The 25291-nt window shown below is 37.4% G+C and overlaps 1 protein-coding gene across 4 annotated transcripts in view; it reads left to right on the forward strand.

Moving 5' to 3' along the window:
- IMMP2L (inner mitochondrial membrane peptidase subunit 2) overlaps positions 1 to 25291 on the forward strand; it is an 861434-nt gene that overhangs the window by 17361 nt on the left and 818782 nt on the right. The window contains exon 3 of one of the 4 annotated variants that reach the window (XM_082693092.1): positions 19294 to 19352. The exons of the other annotated variants lie outside the window; for them this stretch is intronic. The gene's annotated coding sequence lies outside the window, so the exon portion shown is untranslated. The remainder of the gene's footprint in view (positions 1 to 19293; positions 19353 to 25291) is intronic. 4 annotated transcript variants of the gene reach the window in all.

The raw sequence follows: 25291 nt of genomic DNA on the forward strand, positions 1-25291 counted from the left end.
GAGGCCATCTTTTTTTATATTGCTTCCAGCCAACGGAGCAGAATATGTTTAGTATACAAAAAGCTAAAGACATTGTATTTCAGAGTTTTTCCCTAAATAAATCAGTGCAGTATAAATTCATTGGGCCTTATTGATTTTCTCTGTGAAAGGTGAGGTATCTAATTTAGTTGCTTGGCTGATATGGCACTGTTTTTTCTCTGCATGCTATCACCTTTTCATTAAAGACCTGAATTCATAGAGTTGATAGAAACATACTCAATTTTAAAGATAGAATTTGTCCTGTAGCCAGGCATTAGATTGCTCTGTTTGTTTCCTTGATCTCTTTTTCTTCCTAATTTTCAGGTGTTGAAGGCAGTACATGGGGATGATGTGCATTCTGACTTCATCTGTCTTGCTAATTTTAATCTCCTGGTAGTAGTGGTGCAGGAAAAAAAAAAAAAATCTGAGAAAAAGTGTTTTCTGATCAGCTTCTGCTGAAACTACTTAATCAAAGTAGTCAAAGGGGAAAGATATATTCTCAACGATTGCTACTTATGGAATTAAAATTGTGAGAGTGGTGATTTATCTCAAGTGTGATTCTCTCTTGGGGAAAGTTTGCCATCCCATTAGCATCTATTTGCATATCTTTTACTTTTAACAAATATATGATTGGATCTGAAGATAGAAGACTAGATTTGCTCTTACATAAAATTTAATTTTATGGTAATATTGACTACCGAATTATTATCTTTGCTTTCAGTATCTTTGACTGAGGAGTCTGGTTGGTTAGAAACATTATGTTGAGATCAGTGCCTTGGAATTAATCAAGGTGGTCCTGTTGCCTTACAGAGAGGGTTCATCTTGGCCCTTGTTCTGAGGTTTATTTTAGTTCTCAAGTAAACTGATATGGCTAAATTAGGGGAAAATCAGTCATACTGGTAGGCCTTACAAATTATAGAAAGTGACTGGGCTTGGGTGATGGTTCTGTCAGCTCTGTATTTTAAAAGTGAAGCATACCAATATGGTTATGAATGTTTGATAATGTAACTACTGCAGAAAAAGTGGTGGTTTAAAATTAATTGCAGTTTTTGTTTAAAAAATGTGGTTGATTTTTAAGTACTTTGTTCTGTATTTGCTTTTATGTTTGCTGAAAATATTACACATGAAGACTATGCTTTAAACACTATAAAATGTTTTTCTACTATTAAGTAAATGATTGTGGAAAATGTTACACTTTAAAGGTCATGTTGATTTTGTGGCATTTCCAATTTTATATTTTATATATGCTGTTGAATTGGTTTAGCTCCTAGTTGAATGTTTAAAGATCTGGGTAATAAATATAGAAGGGAAATTGCAAAAGAGTACATTGTTTTGGAATGCACATATCTTCCAGCTTTCTTTTCTTTAAACAGTGAAATTTTAGATTCTGAGAGCCGATTCAGAGGGCTGAATGGATAGCAGGATAATAAGAGTTTTCAGTACTTGTTAGGTTGACAGACAACTCTAGTGATGTCTTTCTATTAATTGATGTTGGAGATAAAGATTTGTACTTTTCTCCCTTTAGTACCCCTTTTCCATTTGGAAATTTATTAGAAATTAATGAGACTTGAGCACTTACCTTTTATATAGTGGATTGAACTAATTGTGTATTCAGTGGTTGTGAAATAAATAACTCTTGTTATGTTTATTGGGAGTGGTGAACACTTACTGGGGGTGGCAGCTAAGTGGGAGGCAGGGAGCATAGTGCTTAAATGCCAGGCCTTGGGGTTAAATAATGTGGATTTAGCTTTGCTGTTTACTGTGTGTGTGACTTTAGCAAGACTTGTACACTGTGAGCATTAGTTTATGTCTTTGAAAATGGGATAAAATAGGTTTATGTATGAGATTAATTGAGGTAACAAAATAGGTTAACAAAAATTTTTATTTTGGTATTATTATAGTGCTACAGTATTTTAGATACCACAAGTGAATATTCTTTACAGGAATGAAATTTTTTTTTCCATTGGTTTCAAAGTCAAATTGTTTATTACAGTTTTTCTTTCTGTTTCCAATTAATGCTTCTTTTAGAGTTTACAGATCTGATAATAATTTGTGGAAGAGTATTTCTGACTGATTTTGAGAGTGGCTTTCAATCACTCCATTCTTATTAAAAATGAAACAAAACCTCATTGTACTGTTAGTTAAAAATTTTTTTGTGACTGTTTAATGTTTGTACTGAAGTTAGCACCCAAAGTATAGCAAAATGTTGGTATAATTTTGGCCAAGGAAAAATAGTATTTTAAATATTGTCTGGGGGATTCTGTTATGTCTATCTCACTTTTAAACTAACCTTTCATCTGTGATTTTTTTTTATGGCTCTTTTTAATAGACACATCTGAAGAGGTGAAATTGCCACTTTTCTTTGTAATTAATTGGATAACCAATTACTTGGCTTGGGAAAGGGGAAGGGCCCTGAGTGATATGCTTATTAGTTTTTTGCCAAACAAAGGTGTACTAGATTCTGAAAAACTTCATTATTCAAAACTGATAGATATTAATTTAAATTGCTTTGAATTTCTGTATGGCTCATGTATTTTTATCTAGCTCATATACTTCCTAAAATATATCAAAATCATTACTAAATTTTCTTTCTGAGCCATTTACCATAACAATCATTGTGATGTTCCCTAATATCATTTGATGTTGATGAAACAATAAAATTAACTTTGATACAAAATTGGAAAGATGAGGGAATTATTCTCAGGGCCACTGAACTATTATGCTGATAAAAACCTATTTGGTGACCCGTATGAAAATAATTTTATTTATTATTATTTGTGCTTATTTACAAATGGGGTTATACTTCTCTTTGCTGCTGAAAGCAGAAATGTATTAGAAGTTTCCCCAAGTGTGTAGCTTATCTTGTATTATCCAACCAGCCATGTGACACGTGTTTGTTAAATGAGCACAGCTATGAAAATCAGTCAAGAAATTTAACCATGTCATCATTAGAAGTGAACGTGATTTCATGACAAATACTAACCTTGCAGCAGAAGTCAGAAATGATCTTGGAGCAGGGTGTGATGATGATGATGATGATGATGTTGATGGGGTGTAGAATGGAAAAGGGGTAATTTTAGTAGTGGGGAAAAGAGGCCATTCCATGGATTTCTAATATGAAAGGTAAAGGCCTGATGTTAGACTCAGAATCACAGATGGTTGAAGCAAAGAACCTTACAGGTGGTCTTACTGAAATAGATGAAATGAATTGCTGTGCTATTGACATGGCTAGGACCTGAATCCAAGTTTTCTGATCTCTCATTTGGTACTGGGCATGGAAAGAAAATTAACAACTTGGCTCTAGAATAAGATGGGCACTTGGTTCTTTGAGAGTAACACATACAGGGAGGTACTGTATCAGATGGTTGGGTGGCTCCCAAAAGGCCACTCTGGCCACCCAGTTCCTCTCTTAGGCTCCTCACTGGTATTTAAAGGAATGGAGTATCTGACACAGTCATACCACACTGTCTCTCCAGCAAGATTACAAGTGGGTGGTAATATAAACCATATCTAAAATTAAGCAAACATTCAAGAAAAGTTTACTTCGCACCTGCAAATGCTAAGACCTTTAGGGTTTATAGAGAGGACTGAGACATGGTACTTACCCTTTAGGGGCTTCCAGTGTAGTTGGGGAAAATGGACATAACTATGAAAAGATAACTAATAATACTAGGTGCCAAATGAGGGTTTGGCTAAAATATACCAGAGGAGTTTGGGGGTGGGTGACAGTGCTGGGGTTTAGAGTACTCATCTAAGACTTCTTGGAAGAGATGAAAATTAGGTTGGTTGCTTCTCAGCTCATTAGATCTTAGGCATAATTATATGTGTTTAGCTCTAAAGATTTGGATTCACCTCGGGCGCCTGGGTGGCTCAGCAGGTTAAGCCTCTGCCTTTGGCTTGGGTCATGATCTCAGGGTCCTGAGATCGAGCCCTGCATTGGGCTCTCTGCTCAGCAGGGAGCCTGCTTCTCTTGCTCTGCCTGTCTCTCTGCCTACTTGTGATCTCTCTCTGTCAAATAAATAAATAAAATCTTAAAAAACAAGAAAAGATTTGGATTCACATAACTTAGGAAGTTACAGAGCTGAGAGTTTTCCAGTATTTACCTGACTTGTAGTTGAATACCATTCCACAATTCCAATGACATGGTGCAGAGGATGGCTGAAGGTATCCGTTTAGAGGCTCCCATTTCTGCTTATCACTCCCGAGTGCGTTTACCAGCAGATAGAGTTCTCCCTCCTGATGTTCTGAGAGGTCTTCTAAATGTTGCAATATCAAGCAATCCCTGGTTTCAATTATCCACCCCCCTTTTTTTTCTTTGTTGGCAATATAGTTAAAATTGCTACTTAAGGGTGAGTTTGGTGAAATTTCCTATTTAAGTTGACATTTCTACTAAGAAATTATTAAAGTGGGGTGGGATATTCATCTATTGAACATAAAACAGAGCTGTAGCTAGCATTTACAGTGGGCTTTTCTGTTGTTCATTATATTATTTGGGTATTCTGTGTTATGAATCATTAACTTGAAACTTGGTACATAAACAATGCCATTAAACATTACAAGATAAATAATCTTATAGCTGCATTAGAGAATAAATACACTTCTCAAAACCCATGTTTTCACTCTACCTGGATATCTCTGCATTCAAATGCTGTTTCTCCTTTTAGTGCTATAAATAAGGGCTTATAAACCTGACGGAGATGAATTTAAATAAGAAATATGAAAAACATTAGGGCTTGGCTTATATAGTTTGAGTCTCAATCCACATCTATTTTTTAAGGTAGTGGTTTTTAACCTCCTTTTCTTCTTATTTTTTTTATGTAGTGAATCCTTCAGAGAAAATCTTTTTTTGGAATTCTGTTATTTAAAAAACCAAAAGATAGAAATGTGTGATTTTGACTGAAGAAGGAAATCAGGACTCGGAGTTTAGGTTACTTTGTGCCTGGTCCCTTTGTCCCTTGTGCCTCCCCTGTAAAACATTGCTTTTAAGGAATAACATGCTAAACACTTCCTAAAAGTGACCTTTCAATTGAAAGAAGAATTCTTGGGGCACCTGGGTGGCACAGTGGGTTAAAGCCTCTGCCTTCAGCTCAGGTCATGATCCCAGGGTCCTGGGATTGAGCCCTATATTGGGCTCTCTGCTCAGCAGGGAGCCTGCTTCCCTTCCTCTCTCTCTGCCTGCCTCTCTGCCTACTTGTGATCTCTGTCTGTCAAATAAGTAAAAAAATAATCTTTAAAAAAAAAAAAGAAAAAAGAATTCTTGATGTCTTACAGTTGAATAGGTTATGAAAAATTACTTGACCTTTGTTACCCCTCTTTATTGCCTTTGGACATGAGTGCTGTGCTATGATTTATTGAAGAAAAATACCCCCAAATCAACCTCTTGAAGTTCAGTATACATAAACATACACATACCTAAATATACTAATTTAAAAAGAAACAGTTTCCCAGTAAGTATTTTCAACTGTCAAGTAAAGCTTATCAGATGAGAGACAGGGTCGTCAGACACATGAACACGCTCACCCGTGTGCACCGACCCAGCACACACACACACACATACAGTTTGTTGCATGTGGTTAGGCAATGCCTTTCTCTCAGTCTGTGCCTCCACCACATCCATCATGTCCTGAATATAGTGCAGATAGTCTGTATGGACAGGAAAGCATGTTAAAAATTATTTTCAGTAACGATTGGAACTCATTTATTGATTTTTTTCAATAAAACTGTATTGAACATCAAACATTTCAGTGCAGGGTGCTGAGATCTGGTAGTGAACAAGAGGCCATCACAGAACTCAGAGCTGATCAGAGGTAAGGATGAGACTATCAGATTTGGTAAATGCTGTGATAGAGGAAGCATAGGATTTTATGGGAGCACATAAGAGGGGCATCTAATTCAGACTTGGAGACTCAGGGCAGACTTCCTGATGGGTGACATCTAAACAGACCTGAAGGGTCAGTAAGAGTTGGCCAAGGCAGGAGTGTGTGGCTGGCTCAGTCAGTAGAGCCTGCGACTCTTGACCTCAGGGTTATGAGTTTTCAAGCCCCACATTGGGCATAGGGCTTACTTTAAAAAAATATAAAAGAAGAATAAGAAGAAAAAGAAGACAACGACGACGAAGAAGAAAACAAAAGAGTTGGCCAAGACAAAAGGAGGTGGGACGATTGATGAAGACAGAGGAGAACATATATAAGGGCCCAGAAACAAGTAAAACAGGGTACTTTGTAGGAATTGCATGTCGTTGGGTGTGGAGCATGATGTGCTAATGAAAGATAAGTGGATGCTAAATGTAAGGAGCTTGATCTTGTGCTGTAGGATCTGGAGAGTTACCGAAGGATTTCAAGCAGGAGGAAGTTGTGATTTGTGTTTTTTTTTTTTTTTTTTTCAGTAGAGGGCAGTTTGGCTAACTACTGTGTTGACCTTGGGGCAGCCATTTGGATGATAGAGTCATTTTCTGACAGTAGAAGGACCAGAGATTATAGAATACTGTGTAGTTTGTCTTTCTATAACATCCCCAACAGCCTATCTCTTTTATAAAACCTATCTTTCTTCATTTTAGTTTTATGGCCCTGGTAACCTTATCACAAGGCTAGATTAATTCAAAAGAACAATGTTTAATGTTCAATATCTATATAGATACACAGTTATATCTTCATTCTTTCTGTATAGAAACTGGCATAATGCCTTGTACATAGCAGGTACCCAAATGTTTATTGACGTAAAAGAAATACCAAAGGAAGAAATGCCAACTTAATTCTCTCTCACTCTTTTTGATGATCACTTCTCTGCTCTTTCTGGTGCTCTGTACGCTTAGATAATTTCAACACCAGCTGTTTCTTAACAAACCACAGGGGCCTGACCATTGTATACTAGGACTAATGATAATAAAATGTGCATTTAAAATAGTTCGAATTCACACCTTTGTATTTTACCACTGCATCTCATAGTCATGTAACAGCTGGACATGCAGATATAAAATCAAAGAATAGTGGAAAGCCTTCTTTACACATCTCAATAATTATACTTTTGAAATTATATAGATGGATGATTTATGAAATGAAATTTTTTTTTGTACCTGCAAGGGAACTAGCTTCATTTCTAACATATATGTGAGGTGATCACAAAGGAAACTTATTTTAAAATAATATTTTGCATTTTATTAAACTTAGCAGTTTTTTAAAGACTTTCACGGTATTACTTATACTAAATAAAATTCGCATTACATAATTTACCTTTTGAGGCTAAATACCCAGTTCTATAATACTACCAATTTCAGAAAATAAGCAAATCCAAAGGTACTTTCTTGTAGTTTATAATTATTACTGATGTTAGTTATTTAGTGATCAAATTTTCCTACCCTTCAGGCCGGCTCCTGGGTCCTGCTGTTCTTCCATCATTTTTCTGAGCACCTCTTTACTTAGTGGTGTAACAAAATGTTCCAGGCTCATCTTGTACCTTCCCAGGCCCAGTCCTGGAGTGAACTCTTTCTGTGAAGAGCTTGAGTTCCTTATAGTGAGGAATCGTATTAGAAGCTAAGATCCAGATACTAGAAATACTTGTCTCCTCTGGGTTATCTTTGCTTTTAGGTCTCTAGAGGATTTTTTCTTGACTTCCCTGTGTGTGTTTATACCTCTTCTTTCCCACCCACCTTGTTTTCCTGCTAACTCCTTAATTCCTCTGGTCATTGCTACAGTGTATCTAAAATAGTTTGAGAGCTGCTTCCCTCACTGTTTGCATTTCTCCTTCCTTCCCTCTCGGCTGAGGATATATAATTGAATACTGTATTTAAACTTAATGGGATTAAAAGAGGGTGGGAGGAAACTTTTGCAGTTGTCAGGTATGTTTGTGGAATATATTGTGCTGCTGGTGTCTCCAAACTTCTTAAGAAATATCCATTAAATAGGTGCAGTTTTTGTATGTCACTTAAACACTGCAATAAGGTGTTTTTTCTTTTTAAAAAAAGGAATGATGATGGGTGAACTTCCCTGATGGACAGTACAGGGTCAGAATGAACTGCCTGCCTCTGGAATTCTTTTATATGAGAAAGAAAGAAATATCCCTCCTGTTTGTGCCACTGGGGTGGGGGTGGGGGGAGTTAATTGGATTACTGACTCTTCTATAGTTGATGCCTGTTTAATTCTCTGTCTTGTTTAGATTTTAAGTAGATAGTGGAACAAAGGCCATTTCTTTTTCTTTATATGTGTAACATGCAATAAAAGTATATGGTATAAATCATGAATATTGAAATTGTTTTGCCCTGTGTTTCAAATCTTTCATTAGAAACTATGGCTGAAGCAAAATAAAGTTTAACATTTCATTTCCCTTTCTTTCTTTCTTTCTTTTTTTTTTTTTTTTAACTTATGGAATGTTTTTTCTACCTCTTTGCATTTTACTCAGAATAATATAGACATTTCTCTATTAATGCCACGTTTGCATTCTTGAAAGATATTTAATTCTGCAATATTGTACATTTCTTCATCTGCACTCTCAGCTTCCTCAGGTAGCTTAACATACACAGTGGAAGTCTTGAAACCACTAAATGCAATTTTCCCATTAAGTGTGAGAAAACTTGCTCCTGATGTGCTGGGGATAATTACATATGAGCCAATACAACTGATGCCATTTTCCTACATATGAGCTAATTTACACTGACGAATTATCTGTTGTAGCAGAAAAGACTAATGCTAATTTGCTTTAGTTTGTAAAGATAATATGTACCCATTATTGAAAATTTAAATAATACAGAAAAATACAACAAAGAAAGGGAAAATCCCTTGACTACCAATAAACACTCCTGTCATGATTTTGGTTCATATTCTTGGTCACATGACTTCTTTCCAAATTATGATGATGATAATGCTCTATGTGTGTATAAAATTTCAAATAAACAAGTTCTTATTATACTTAGAGTTTTCCAGTTTTTTTTTCAAAAGTGAATGTCAAGCAATATAGGTATACAATATACTTTTTAATGATTATAAATGATTCTACTTCATGCATGTCATAGTCTACTTATGTATTCACGGGATCTTAAATTGTTTTCAGGTTCACTGTTAGTAGTAACGGAGCACTGAAAATCCATGGTCATATCTTTATACCCAAAACCTGCATAGAGGGATGCATTCATGTAACATGTTGGTGCACATTGTCATGTTACATTCAGGAAAGATTCTACCTGTTTGCACTACCAAGAGAACATGAGAAGTTGTATTTTCACAACTGGATGCTTTTAGTTCTCTATATCTTTGTCAGCTTGATAGATTAAAAATGTGATTTTTACTTCTATTTGTTTTATTATTAGTGTGTTTAAACATCTTTTTATATCTGTATAAACTTTTTATATCGCTATAAAATATCCATATTTTGCTTTCAGTGAAATGCCTTTCATGTAGTTTGCTTACTTTTCACTCAGAATGTTTGTCTTTTTTCTTATAATTTGTAAGAACTGTATAATTTTAGACACTTTGAGGATTAATACATATTGCAGCTTTTTTATATCATGCTGATTATCTTTTAACCTTGTTTGTGGTATGTTTTGATTTTTATGTAGTCAGACCTGTCAGTGTTTTTCTTTTATGTTTTTTTGGGTTTTGTAAAAGGTTCAGAAATGCGTCTTTCCACCCCTAAAAGACTGTTTGCCTTTATTTTCCTTTATTAGTTTTATGTGTATATTTTTAATTTTTTATATTAATCTTTAGGTTATGTGGGGTTTTTTTTTTCTGTAATGAGTTAATTAAATATCCCCTTTGATTTTTTTCCCCCCTCTTCAAGTTGTGCCTGGTTATTTCAACGTGATTTGTTAACTCAAACCCGTCAATATTAATATCCTCATCATATAACATGTTTCTTTGTGTCTTTGGATCTATTTCTGGGTTTACTATTTTTATAAGTGTGTCTGCCAAACAAGTTATCCCCAAGTGCCGTGGCTTACAGCACGTATCATCTCTCAACATTTCCCCGGGTCGGTGATTTAGGAGTAGTTCACCTCTGCAGTTCCGATTCAGGGTCTCCCTTATGGTTGAAGTTAAGATTTCAACCCAAGCCACAGTCATGTGAAGGCCTGAGGCAGGAGGACCGGGCCTGCAGTTGGCTCACCCACATAGCTGGCCAGGGTAGTGCTGGATATCTGGGGAGAGGGAGGCCTCAGTTCCTTTCCCGCTGGGCCTCTCCTGTGGCTCGCTGTTCTCTGGATGTGGTGTTGGCTTGCCTAGAGGTAGTGATGAGGAGAGAGAGCTGGAAGGTAGCATTCCTTTTTTATAACTGACCTCACAAATCATACAGCATCATTTATGCCACCTCTTTGCTAGAACCCAGTCACTAAGTCCCACCCACCCTAAAGAAGATGGGGATTTTGAAAGAGGCCTGTCAAGGAATTTGACGAAATATTTTGAAGCCACCATAGCTCCCTTTTGTTCCACTCATATTTGACCATCTCTGCCCTAATATCGCACCCCTTTTAATTTTTTTTAAGATTTTATTTATTTGTTTGACAGAGATCACAAGTAGGCAGAGAGGCAGGCAGAGAAGAGGAGGAAGCAGGCTCCCCGCCGAGCAGAGAGCCCAATGTGGGGCTCAACCCCAGGACTTCAGGATCATGACCTAAGCCAAAGGCAGCAGCTTTAACCCACTGAGCCACCGAGGCGCCCCAATATCTTACCTTTTAAGAGTCTTGTACCAAAGCTATGTCTACTGTGTTTGACATCTATTGGCACTTACTGGTCATATATATAAGAACAGGTGTACAAAATAGTGTTAATAATAATCTGGTGACATTTTAGGTTGCTTTATCTTCCCAACTTCTCATGCTTTTTTAGAATTATGTAGTAGGGATCATTATATTTCATTGAAGGTGCCCTGCTTACAGCCTTTTAGAAAAATTGTTTTCCATTATTTCATACTGCTGTGAGTAATTTTGAATGTTTTGATTGGCAGATAGCCCTAGCTTCAGGGCATTGCATTTTGATAGTTTCACAGGTATCTTAAATAGTTACTCATAATCAGGGCACCTAGGTGGCTCTGTGGGTTAGAGCCTCTGCCTCCAGCTCAGGTCATGATCCCAGCATCCTGGGATCCAGCCCTGAATCGGGCTCTCTGCTCAGCAGGGAGCCTGCTTCCTCCTCTCTCTCTGCCTGCCTCTCTGCCTACTTGTGATCTCTGTCTGTTAAATGAATAAAATCTTTAAAAAAAAAATTACTCATAATATACAGGCAAGTAGGTAAAATCAAAATAAGGCATTTATGTGTGGGGAGCAATCTAAGTAACATCTCAGCTCCATATGCTGTATAGTCACCAGGGACTCATTATGATCCCTGGACTTTCTGTGCAGCAGACACTTGAGTCCAGAAAGTGCTGTGCTCCATCTGCCTTCATCTCCAGGCTGCACGGGATGAGCCTCTTGGTACCCTGACCTCTTGGCTGCTATTTTTTTTTAAACTTATGTTGCCCGCAGGGCCTTTGTTGCCATGTCAACAAGTGTGTGTACCCCGCCCCCTATGCTTGTGCTTGCAGATTTAAAGGATCCTAGTTACTTCTTCCAAAGGCATCAGTTATTGTTGCTTTTACCTTAAATTGCATAAATCTTCTCATCTGGCTTGCATCTTTATCCAACACTGAGCCTGCACTGCTCTTGTTTGAGCTCCCTGTGGGCATGCAGCTGCCATAGATGGGCTGTGGGCAACCTTCCAAAGCTTCCGATCATTTGGACAGGTTTTATTTTTGACAGACTAATCAGAGCTTTAATATGCTTCCCTGCTGGGGGAGCCAGTGTTTCTAATTTTTATCTTTATCATTCTGTAAACAGTAATAATAATCCCTGGGCTGGTGGTGTTTGCTGGTTACATTGTATTTAATAGTCCCACTTTTTTTTTTTTTTTAATGACCTTGCTTTCTCATCTTTGCCCCTTTAGGGTCTGGTTGGCCTGGGTTATTTTGAGAAACTTTCATACTTCCCATCCCCAAACCCAATCAAAGGAAAAGCTGTGTTTTTCTCCTTATCTCTTTTTTTTTTTTTTTTTTTTTTTAAGATTTTATTTATTTATTTGACAGAGAGAAATCACAAGTAGTTGGAGAGGCAGGCAGAGAGAGAGAGAGGGAAGCAGGCTCCCTGCTGAGCAGAGAGCTTCTCCTTATCTCTTAATGTGAATTTGAGCTGATGTTTTATATTCATGTACAGGCGTTTGTAGCTCAGTAAAGAAAGCAGTTTATTTGAGGCATGAAGGGTAGAGGTCAGAATAGGATTTTCATGAGACCCTGAAATCATGCTCTTTTTAAAAAATTGCTTATTGCACTTACTCTCGAACCCATTAGAGACCCTGTACCATTTAGAAATAGGGCAGAAATAGGGTTAGTGTGAATAGTAGCTAAGATGAATGAATATGAAGCAGTTATGAGAGAATGGGCCAGAATCTGAGATCCCGAGATAGGTAAGGAACAGCAAAGCTGATTCTTCAGGTAATTGTGCTCCAGGAACTGTGTGTCACCTGGTGTTTTCAGGGACATTTTCCCATTACTCATGTTATTGCCTGATGCTTACTTTCCAATATTCTTCTTATTTACTTTATGCCCTTCTTTTTTTTAGGTTCTCAATGTTATATTCTTCTCATTATTTCCCTTCACTCGATTTCTTAGTTCAGATTTTTAAAGTGTTTTGAGATTTTCTTTTCTGAAAAGGATGCTTTTTTCTTTTTGTAGGCTATTAATTTTTTAAAAGCCAATTTCACACATAGTGAAATACTAAATAATGTAGTTTTTTAAAAAAGATTTTATTTATTTATTTGATAGGGAGAGAGATCACAAATAGGCAGAGAGGCAGGCAGAGAGAGAGAGGCAGGTTCCCTGCTGAGCAAAGAGCCCCATGTGGGGCTCCATCCCAGTACCCTGAGACCATGACCTGAGCTGAAGGCAGAGGCTTACCCACTGTGCCACCCAGGTGCCCCAATAATGTTTTTTGTTTTTGTTTTAAAGCTACTCAGTAAGTATTCTGATGCTGAAAGTGTGTTATTTTGCTAATTCAGAATGTTATTGTTTCAGGAATAAATAGGTTTATGGTGAATAGTCTAAAATTTTCTAATTATTTTGTTTGGATTGTGGATGAGTACCTTGTCTGTTTCATTTACACATATATTTAAGTTGCCATATTGTTAGCTTAAAATCCACATTGCCTTTAGCTTCTACTTAATGACAGAAGTTATACTTTTCTATTAAACTAAAAAACAAAAAGAGTGTAGTATTGATATCTAAATTTTGTGATTATTAGAGTTGAAGCTTACCAAGCTTCTCCTTGCTAATGGCTATCATTTAGTAGGTTTTTCCTCATGCTATAGAAAGCTATTCACTTGCCTGCTAATTTTTATGGTAAACTAGTTTTGCAGAATTTATGGCATTTTAATAATTGAAATTTGAGATTGGGCCTTAGTTGTAAATGTGACCAAATGGTATCTATATGGAGTTAAAGGATAAAGATAATTTATAGGATTAGAGTGGACTGCACCAACTTTTGGAAAGGCTCATAATACCATGGTATTATGGATTTAGTTTTATATGGTTTTCAAAAATATTGGAGTCATGGGGTTTCCATATCACTAAGGGACAAAACATAGTAAAATAAAAAATAAGTATTAAAACTGGTCTTATTCCTCAATTCTCTTAACATGCGCTGTTTCTTGGCCTGGCCTGCATCTTAGTATCTGAGGCTGTGATGAACCTTTCTTTCAAAATCATATTTTCCTCTTGTCTAGAAATTTACCAAATATAATTCATCCTTCTTTTATTTCCCATATTTTAATGGCAAATTTTAAACATAATGGCAATTTTAGCAGTCTTAAACCCACCTTCTACATTTATTTTTTAATTTTTTAATTATTAATTATTTTTATTAACATATAATGTATTATTTGCCCCAGGGGTACATGTCTGTGAATCGTCAGGCTTACATATTTCCCAGCACTCACCATATCACATACCCTCCCTGATGTCCATAACCCAACTACGCTCTCCATACCCCCATCCCTCCAGCAACCCTCAGTTTGTTTTGTGAGATTAAGAGTCTCTTATGGTTTGTCTCCCTCCCGATCCCATCTTGTTTCATTTTTTCCTTCCCTACCCCCCAAACTCCCCACGTTGCCTCTCAAATTCCTCACATCAGGGAGATCATATGGTAATTGTCTTTCTCTGATTTACTTATTTCACTCAGCATAATACCCTCTAGTTCCATCCATGTCATTGCAAATGGGAAGATTTCATTTCTTCTGATGGCTGCATAGTATTCCATTGTATATATATACTACATCTTCTTTATCTATTTATCTGTTGATGGTCATCTAGGTTCTTTCCATAGTTTGGCTATTGTGGACATTGCTGCTATAAACATTCAGGTGTATGTACCCATTTAGATCACTACATTTGTATATTTAGGATCAATACCCAGTAGTGCAATGGCTGGGTTATAGGGTTGCTCTATTTTCAACTTTTTGAGGAACTTCCATGCTGTTTTCCAGAGTGACTGCACCAGCTTTCATTCTCATCAATAGTGTAGAAGGGTTCTTCTTTCTCCGCATCCTTGCAGGAATCTATCATTTCCTGACTTGTAAATTTTAGCCATTCTTACTGGTGTGAGGTGGTATCTCATTGTGGTTTTGATTTGTATTTTCCTAATGCAAGGGTGATGTGGAGCACTTTTTATGTGTCTCTTCGCCATTTGGATGTCTTCCTTGCAGAAATGTCTGTTCATGTCCTCTGCCCATTTCTTGATCAGATTATTTGTTCTTTGGGTGTTGAGTTTGATAAGTTCTTTATAGATTTTGGATACTAGCGCTTTATCTGATATGTCATTTGCAAATATCTTCTCCCATTCCGTCAGTTGTTTTGGTTTTGTTGACTGTTTCCTTTTTTGTGCAAGAGCTTTTGGTCTTGATGAAGTCCCAATAGTTCATTTTTGCCCTTGCTTCCCTTGCCTTTGGTGATGTTTCTAGGAAGAAGTTGCTAAGGCTGAGGTCAAAGAGGTTGTTGCCTGTGTTCTCAAGGATTTTAATGGATTCCTGTCTCACACTGAGGTCTTTTATCCATTTTGCATCCAATTTTGTGTGTGGTATAAGAAAATGGTCCAGTTTCATTCTTCTACATGGCTGTCCAAGTTTCCTAACACCATTTGTTGGAGAGACTGTCTTTTTTCCATTGGACATTCTTTCCTGCTTTGTGGAGAGATTAGTTGACCACAGAGTTGAAGGTCTATTTCTGGGCTCTCTGTTCCATTCCACTGATCTACGTGTCTGTTTTGTGCCAGTACCATGCTGTCTTGATGATTATAGCTTTGTATTAGAGCTGGAAGTCTAGAATTTTGATGCCTTTGGCTTTCACAGGTTTGGCTTTCTTCTTATCATTCCTTTGGCTTTCTTCTTCAACATTCCTTCTGGTTCCATATAAATTTTAGGATTACTTATTCCATTTCTTTGAAAAAAGTTGATGGTATTTTGATAGGGGTTGCATTAAATGTGTAGATTGTTTCATGTAGCATAGACATTTTCACAATATTTGTTCTTCTAATCCATGAGCATGGAACATTTTTCCATTTCTTTGTGTCTTCCTCAATTTCTTTCACAAGTACTTCATAGTTTTCTGAGCACAGATTCTTTGTCTCTCTGGTTAGGTTTATTCCTAGGTATCTTATGGTTTTGGGTACAATTGTAAATGGGATTGACTTCTTAATTTCTCTTTCTTCTGTCTTGCTGTTGGTGTATAGAAATGCAACTGATTTCTGTGCATTGATTTTATATCCTGACACTTTACTGAAGTCCTGTATGAGTTCTAGCAGTTTTGGAGTGGAGTCTTTTGGGTTTTCCACATAAAGTATCGTATCATCTGCAAAGAGTGAGAGTTTGATTTCTTTTTTGCCAATTCAGATGCCATTTATTTATTTTTGTTGTCTGATTGTTAAGGCTAGGACTTCTAGTACTATGTTGAATAGCAGTGGTGATAATGGACATTCCTGCCGAGGCAAGGAATTCTAGTACCATGTTGAATAGCAGTGGTGATGTTCCTGACCTTAGGGGAAGAGCTTTCAGTTTTTCCCTATTGAGAATGATATTCGCTGTGTGTTTTTTCATAGATGGTTTGGATGATATTGAGGTGTGTACCCTCTATCCCTACACTTTGAAGAGTTCTGATCAAGAAAGGATGCTGTACTTTGTCAAATGCTTTTTCAGCATCTGTTGAGAGTATCATATGGCTCTTGTTCTTTTTTTTTTATTAATGTATTGTATCACATCAATTGATTTGCGGATGTTGAACCAACTTTGCAGCCCAGGACTAAATCCCATTTGGTCGTGGTGAGTAATCCTTTTAATGTACTGTTGGATCCTATTGGCTAGTATTTTGGTGAGAATTTTTGCATCTGTGTTTATCAAGGATATTGATCTGTGATTCTCCTTTTTTTTTTTTTTTTAAGATTTTATTTGTTTATTTGACAGAGATCACAAGTAGCAGAGAGGCAAGCAGAGAGAGAGAGAGGGAGGGAAGCAGGCTCCCTGCTGAGCAGAGAGCCCCACATGGGGCTTGATCCCAGGACCCCGAGATCATAACCTGAGCCGACAGCAGAGGCTTTAACCCACTGAGCCACCCAGGCACCCCTGTGATTCTCCTTTTTGATGGGGTCTTTGTCTGGTTTTGGGATCAAGGTAATACTGGCCTCATAAAAGGAGTTTGGAAGTTTTCCTTCTGTTTCTATTTTCTGAAACAGTTTCAGAAGAATAGGTATTAATTCTTCTTTAAATGTTTGGTAGAATTCTCCTAGGAAGATATCTGGCCCTGGGCTTTTGTTTGTTGGGAGATTTTTTTTTTTTTTAAGATTTTTTATTTTATTTATTTTATTTGACAGAGAAAGAGATCACAAGTAGGCAGAGAGGCAGGCAGAGACAGAGGGGGAAGCAGGCTCCCTGCTGAGCAGAGAGCCCGATGTGGGGCTCGATCCCAGGACACTGAGATCATGATCTGAGCTGAAGGCAGCGGCTTAATCCACTGAGCCACCCAGGCGCCCCTGTTGGGAGATTTTTTGATGAATGCTTCAGTCTCCTTACTGGTTATGGGTCTGTTCAGGTTTTCTATTTCTTCCTGGTTCAGTTTTGGTAGTTTTTGTGTCTCTAGGAATGCATTCATTTCTTTCAGATTGTCAAATTTGCTGGTGTATAGTTGCTCATAGTATTTTCTTATAATTGTATTTCTTTGGTGTTTGTTGTGATCTCTCTTCTTTCATTCATGATTTTATTAATTTGGATTCTTTCTCTTTTCTTTTAATAAGTCTGGCCAGGGGTTTGTCAATCTTACTGATTCTTTCAAAGAACCAGCTCTTAGTTTCATTGATTTGTTCTACTGTTCTTTTGGTTTCTATTTCATTGATTTCTGCCCTGATCTTTATTATTTCTCTTCTCCTGCTGGATTTAGGCTTTCTTTGCTGTTCTTTATCCAGCTCCTTTAGGTGTAGGGTTAGGTTGTATACTTGAGACATTTCTTGTTTCTTGAGAAAGGGTTGTATTGCTATTTACTTTCCTCTCAGGACCACCTTAGCCATGTCCCACAGATTTTGAACAGTTATATTTTCATTTTCATTTGTTTCCATGAATTTTTTAAATTCTTCTTTAGTTTCCTGGTTGACCCATTAATTCATCAGCCTCCATGTATTTGAGCTCTTTCCAACTTTCCTCTTGTGATGGAGTTCTAGCTTCAGAGCATTGTCCACCTTCTACATTTATTTTTTATTTCTTTTAAAGATTTTATTTATTTATTTGACAGAGAGAGAGATCACAAGTAGGCAGAACAGCAAGCAGAGAGAGAGGGGGAAGAGGCTGCCTGCTGAGCAGAGAGCCCGATGCTGGGCCTGATCCCAGGACCTTGAGATCATGACCTGAGCCAAAGGCAGAGGCTTAACCCACTGAGCCACCCAGGTGCTTCTACCTTCTACATTTAAATTCATTTTTTTCTTTATGCTTTTTCTCCTGAAAAAAAAATTTTTTTTTCCAATTACAGCACCTTTCTTTCTTCTTCGTCGTCGTCTTCTTTTTCCCCCAGTGGCTGTTTTAGAACTTATTCCTGTGGTCTAATTAGGCATTAAGTCATAATTTTTCCTTTATTCTGCTTTTAAAAAGCCCCCAGGTCACCTAAGACAGTGCCATGATGTTGGCAGTCCATAATTCTTGTTAATTAGCCAATATCAATAAATATGATAGTCCCTAACCAGTTAAATCCTAGAAGAAAATTGAGTTCAAAGCAGAACAAAAGTATCACTCTGTTTAGTAGGTGTTCCATTACTGTAAGATGAGCTTTACTGGTTTTATTGCATGTATCAAACTTCCTTAAGTCTAATCTTTTTTTCTCCCTCACTGAGGCATTATTTATTACAGCAAAATACTTGAAAATAAACTAAATGCTTACCTTAGAATTCTGAATTATCAGTATGTATGCAAGTCTAATGTTCTTTTTCGATTTGTTACTGCTAGCCCCTCTCTTTATACATGGCTAATGCTTTTACCTGGAGAAATACCTTTTATTTGATGATCCAGCCATTGTTCTCTGATATGCAAATACTGTATTCAGATACTAGCTTTATGGGACTTTATTATTCTTCTTCATACTTGCTTACTTTTTTTATTTTTATTTTTAAAATTTTTATTATTTTTTAAAAATATTTTATTTATTTTATTTTATTTATTATTTTTATTTATTTTATTTTATTTATTTATTTGACAGAGAGAGATCCTGTCAATCCTAGGATCGAACCCTGAGATTGTGACTTGGGCCAAAGGCAGAGGCTTAACTCACTGAGCCATCCAGGGTCCCCTACAAATGCTTACTTAAACAGAACAACGTGTGTGAACATTTTACACCTCCAAAACACCCTGCACGTTTTCTCAGATGAAAAAATTATGCGTCCAAAGTCACATGATTGATTCATGATTTGAACTGAGGCCAGTTAGATATAGAGGCCACCAATTTTATTTTATTTTATTTCATTTTATTTTATTTATTTATTTTTTTAAAGATTTTATTTATTTATTTGTCAGAGAGAGAGAGAGCGAGCGAGAGCGAGCACAGGCAGACAGAGTGGAAGGCAGAGGCAGAGGGAGAAGCAGGCTCTCTGCGGAGCAAGGAGCCCGATGTGGGACTCGATACCAGGACGCTGGGATCATGACCTGAGCCAAAGGCATCTGCTTAACCAAGTGAGCCACCCAGGCGTCCCGAGGCCACCAATTTTATACTGACTTTCCCTCCTTGCTGATACTCTCCCTGCAGAGCACAGCTGGCCTCTTCTCAGACAGAGGGAGGACTCCCCTTCTGAGGCAGAGATAAAGGTGAGCATAAATGCTGTACATTTGCAAATTGGAGTCCTTACCAAAAACTCATGAAGTTTCATATCCTGGTTGTTTTCTGATGGTGTTTTCTCTCAACACCAGGTGTAGTAGGGCATAACCCTGGAATTCACTTGTGTTTAAACATTCCTGACTTAAAATTAAATATGTCAGTTTTAATCTCTACTCTCTTAGTATCCAGATGCACAGCAGTTTTAGGTCAAGACGGAGGACATTATCTTCACTAGGCTACTAGTGTTGACTTTTATTGGGTATCTTTGCCAGAATATGGTTCACTTCATGTCTAACTCCATTTCATTTATCCTCTTTATTATTTTTGGTTAGTTTTTCTTTATTCTTTTTTTTTTCTTAATGTTTTGTCCTTTCTGAAAATTTTTGAGTGAGACTGCTAAGTCACATGAGTTAAAAGATAAAGGAATTGATGCTGGAGTTCACATTCTGAAGATTATCCATTGTCTATTTTATAAGATTGTTTACTTGTCAAGTGAAAGGAGCATGGTGGCCCTGAATTTTTTAAAAAATTGATTTCCATAGATTACTTTCCTATATCTGCTTCCAGTAGAATCAAAATCATTCTCCTTCAGGGGCACCTGGTTGGCTCAGTTGGTTAAGCAACTGCCTTTGGCTCAGGTCATGATCTCAGGGTCCTGGGATCAAGTCCTGCATTGGGCTTCCTGCTCAGTGGAGAGTCTGCTTCTCCCTCTCTCTCCACCCCTTCCCCGCCCCCTGCCGACCTCCCCCGCCCTGCTTGTGGGTGCTCTCTCTCCTCTTTCTCAAATAAATAAAATCTTTTAAAAAGTTATTCTGGTTCATTAGTTATTATTTTTTCTCTTGCATTGGTTTGTCTAGATGTATCCAGATTCCTCCTGGGTTCGCATGTTTAGGTTGTTTGTAGACTGAGGTTATTGGTAGCAGGAACTCCCGGAGAGATCAATGGAGGAGGGCAGTCTGATCATGCATGGTCATCTACTCATTTCTTATGATCTTGTAACAAGTCCCCCTTGGATGGAACTTGACTTTGGCTTGTCTTTTTACCTTTGGTGTCTTAGCATAGTGTCTAGCAAAGTAGATAAGGTAGCAAGAATGAAAATGTAAGCTCTGTGTAGCCTAGGACCACACCTACCTTGTGCATTGTGTACTCATCCCTTAGCACAGTTCCCAGATGCTTAGTAGGTGAACAATAAACACATATTGAGGAAGCAGAGAATTGGGTGTCTGATTTGCTTGGATCCCTGTTCTTACATTCTCTGATGTTCATAGTTTGATATATGGCTTGAGTTTAGAAGTAAAATCTTGATTTGGTTATCCAAATGTGCAAGCTTATTATTATGATTGAAAGATTACATTTTATATAAGATACTGCCTTGTAATTTATTATTTTCCTCTTACCTTCAAACCTCCCACACAATTTTTAAATAGTCCTTGTAATGAGGATACTTGAGGTGTATTTTCCACCTCGTTGCTATGGATGAGTGACTGGTGACTTTGTAGAGGCTAAAATGTAGGCAAGTTTAAGAATCATTTTAGATGAATTCATGCATGATCAAGCCATTACAAGTCATGAGAGGAAAGAGGCATTTATGGCATAGGTCATTATGTGGTTGAGGTCAGCATCACCAAAAAACTTGCCCTTGCAGGTGCTATGTGGCAGGTGGCAAATACGGTTTCAACTGAATCTGAAAGCTTATTTAAAAATATTCTCAGTTCAGCAACGAAGCAGGTGTGCCTACCACTTAAGCATCAATTTTCTCAGGAGCAATGTTTTGAACCTAAGTGACTTGCGTGGTTACTAGAAGAATGAGGTTACTGATAAAAATTATTTCCTTTTTGCTGGGGATAGTTTTAGTAGCATATTATCATTGCTTAAAAGAAATTTTCTCAGAGGAAACAGGTGTTAGGTGCTCATTAGTATGGAGGTTTTATTTATTTATTTATTATTATTTATTTTTTTTTAAGATTTTATTTTTTTATTTATTTGACAGACAGAGATCACAAGTAGGCAGAGAGGCAGGCAGAGAGAGAGGGGGAAGCAGGCCCCCTGCTGAACAGAGAGCCTGATGCGGGGCTCGATCCCAGGACCCTGGGACCATGACCTGAGCCAAAGGCAGAGGCTTTAACCCACTGAGCCACCCAGGCGCCCCAGTATGGAGGTTTTAAACATTGAGGGTGTGAACAAAAGACCACATCATTCCAATGATTCTTTGGCAGTTTCTAAAGAAATAAAAAATACATGAACTTTACAAAATATGAATGCCATAGAACTTTAAACAATTTATTTGTGTGATTTGACATGGAAATGTAATGTTTGTTTTCACTTATGTATGGTTTATCTTAGTGATAGTTAGAAGCTTTTAATAGTGTTTGACTTTTATGTGGTAGAGGTGTGGTTTGCATTTCAGGTGGGACAGGAGTATACTGAGGCTTTTGAGCTTCTGAAAATAGTGACAACTTGTTTGTAAGTTAGCTTAAATTTTTCCCTTGGCTTGGGTAGCATCTGTGCACCTTCACATTGGCACTTCTCCCACATGCTTTTTGAGAGTCTCTCAGTAGAAAAATACTTGTCTTGACTCTGTTGTGCAGGAGATGGTCAGCAGTGGAGTTATGAAGACAGGAAGTGAAAGAACAGTGGCTTTCACTATAACTAAATGTTCTTTGACATGATTTGCACTTGGTCCAGCTTCTTCTCTGTTTCTTTTTTTTAACTTGCTGTTTAATAAAAGCAAAGTCTTTTTTTTCTTTTTAACACTTGGAGTCTCAAACCTAAAAGGCAACCACCTGTCTTTTCTTAGTAATAATCTGAGTGACTTTTTAAGACTAAAGCTGGGCACAGAAAGAACCTTAGACATTGAATCTAACTTCTCTTTTTACAGACAGGGAAACTGAGGCCTGAAAGTGAGTTGGTGAGACATGCAGCTAGTTCTAGGCCACCTCATGCCCTGGACTCTCATTACTATGATCCTTCCTGGGGGCCACAGTGACCAAATGGAGTAGCAGTGTATGAGAGAGTGGATATTGGGAAGGAAGGGGAGGCGCAAAATTCTGGGACTCCAATTCTAATACAACTTAACATTCTCCTTCCCCTTAATTTACATTGTAAGCACGCATGTTGCCTTATAACTGGGATAGCTGCGGCATCATCATATTTGAAAACATTCCCAGTTTCTATTCTGCCCATATTCCTACTCATTTAGTGAAGGTCCATGCATGCAGGAAACAAGGAACAGCAAAGATAGCACTTAAAATTTCATTCTGTCTTATGTTTGCTTTTTTAATTCTAAGAGCCACGGATGTATAAGAGCACTTTTTTCTATTCACATTTGCTTAATAATTATTAATACTTATTTTTGCTTAATATTTAGATAAGCATAGGTTTATATGTTTCAAAGCCAGTTTATTATTACTTAAAATAGTCAAGTTGTCAGGTTGGTTATAGTATGGGTTGTCAGCAGGTTTTTCCTGTTTGAACCCAAATGCTACTATGGGTGAGAAGAAAGGTTGGACTTTCTAAGGCTTTTCAAACTCTCAAGAAATTTTCCAAAGCGTGTAATATTCCAACATAGACTATTTTGGCTACATAAAAGAATTGCAGTCAGTTACATTGATTGCTGCGTAATTAGGGAAGAATCTTACTCAGTGTTTTTTATTACCCATAGAACAGAATAGAGACTGGACTGAGAAAGGGTAGTTTATCATGATAGGAAATAGATCAAGACTGGCATCATCCTGTAGTATCTATATACTAAAGTGACTTCATAGCACCATATTTCTTTTTTAAATGCTAGAAACCAGTGGAAGTTCAAAGAAGAAATAGTCATCATCTACATTTCCAGCATCTAGGATGAACCACTCAGCATTTTGATAAGTCTGCTTTTTCTATCTCTTTTTGTTCTTCACTAATTATACAAGTGACGTGAGTGGTTAGTGAATAGTGAGCACAATAATACGAGTAATACTCTATTTTAAATACTTTTATATGCTTATACAAATTTACATAGAAAATATAAAATATTTTTTGAGAGTTTTTAAATGATATTATATTGTATGCCCAGCCATCTTTATATTCTCTTCCCTTAGCATTGGTATTTAGCAGTCAATAACTAAATGTTTACTAGAGTAGGGTGTCTGGGTGGCTCAGTTGGTTAAGCGTCTGCCTTTGGCTCAGGTCATGATCCTAGGGTCCTGTAATCGAGTCCCGCATTAGGCTCCTTGCTTGGCAAGGAGCCTGCTTCTCCCTCTGCCTCTGCCTGCCGCTCCTTCTGCTTGTGTTCCATCTCTCTCTCTCTGCCTCAAATAAAAAATAAAATCTTTAAAAAAAAGTTTACTAAAGTAAAAATTGAAGATCAGCAAATAAATTGTGTATATATTTTATCCAAATTGAACTTCTTTTTGTTTCTTAAATAGCTACATTTTACTTCACTCCTAGGCCTTTACATATGCTGCTCCTTGTGCCTGAAATGCTCAGGTCCCACCTCAGTTGCTGTTTCCTTGGCAGCCCTTTGCTGATTGATTTCTGACGGAGGGACTTCCTTGCTCCATATTCCCATGCTTCAGGGCATGGCCCTTTTCAATACTCATTTCCATTTAAGAATGTTCATTCAGGGGCATCTTTCCGGAATACTGTTAATCCTTGAGAGCAAGAACCATATCTGCTTTTCCACTCCTATATTCCTAGTGTCCAACTTATGGCCTTGTCCTTAGTAAGACTGAGTAAAGGTTTGAGAAATTGAATTATGAGCATGTTTTTACTACTTTGGAATGCAGTTCAAATGCAATAACAGTCCTTTCATAGGTCACTACTGCCTCTTGACACTTCTTCTCTTAGTTCCTATCCCCTCTCCCTCCATTGCCCATCCACATCCAATCCTGTCTTTTTAACCTCCAAAATATGTATCATAAGTCTGCTCTCTTTTTTTTTTTTTTTTAAAGATTTTATTTATTTATCAGAGGGGGGGGGGAGAGAGCGAGCACAGGCAGACAGAATGGCAGGCAGAGGCAGAGGGAGAAGCAGGCTCCCCGCCGAGCAAGGAGCCCGATGTGGGACTCGCTCCCAGGACGCTGGGATCATGACCTGAGCCGAAGGCAGCTGCTTAACCAACTGAGCCACCCAGGCGTCCCCTTTTTTTTTTTTTTTTTTTTTTTTAAGTAAGGTCTGTGTCTCATATGGGACTGGAACTCACAACTCTGAGATCAAGAGTTGCCCGCTCCGCTGACTGAGCCAGCCAGGTGCCCCAAGTCTGCTCATTTTATTCCATCTCTGTCAACACCAGTGTGGTCCAGACTACCATCATCTCTTGCCCTGGACCACTAGAATAATCTGGTCTCCTGACGTTCATCTTGTCTCATCCAAGGAAACAGAACAGACTAAAATGATAGCCTATTATGTGATAAGTACTGTTTTGTGAAACTGTTTTCAATTCTTATTTGCTGCACTGTGAGGGTGTATGTGTAAGTTGTGTGTGTATGTGAGTATTTGAGTACTTGGTTGCTCTATAGAATGTATTTCTTATTATAGGATATGGTCAAAACCGTTGGAAAGCCATTGTCCTATACTGGTAACTCTGGAGAATTCTTGTGCTCTGTCAGGATCAGAAGACTATGTATTTTTCATTACCACGTGACCCTCTTTTGTATGTGTCTTTAAAGGAAACATTCCTTTAAAATAAAAGAAGTGAAGTCTTTTGAATAAAGCTGTTTAGAAGTGGTCCCATCCTTTCTTTGTATGTTCCTCTGTCTCTCCTTTCAAGTTTAAATTATATAGGTCAGCGGGTAAAATCTTCAGATATAAGTACTCAGACTGAATTTAACTGTAATTTTTCTGCTTTTATTCACTTATGCAAATAAGTAAATAATTGTACTTATTTATTTACTTATTTATATTATTTTCCTGCTCCGTCTCCCTATATTGTTCACGAATATATTTC

This window comes from Mustela nivalis (genome assembly GCF_964662115.1).
Source record: "Mustela nivalis genome assembly, chromosome: 12".
NCBI classification, from domain to species: Eukaryota; Metazoa; Chordata; class Mammalia; order Carnivora; family Mustelidae; genus Mustela; species Mustela nivalis.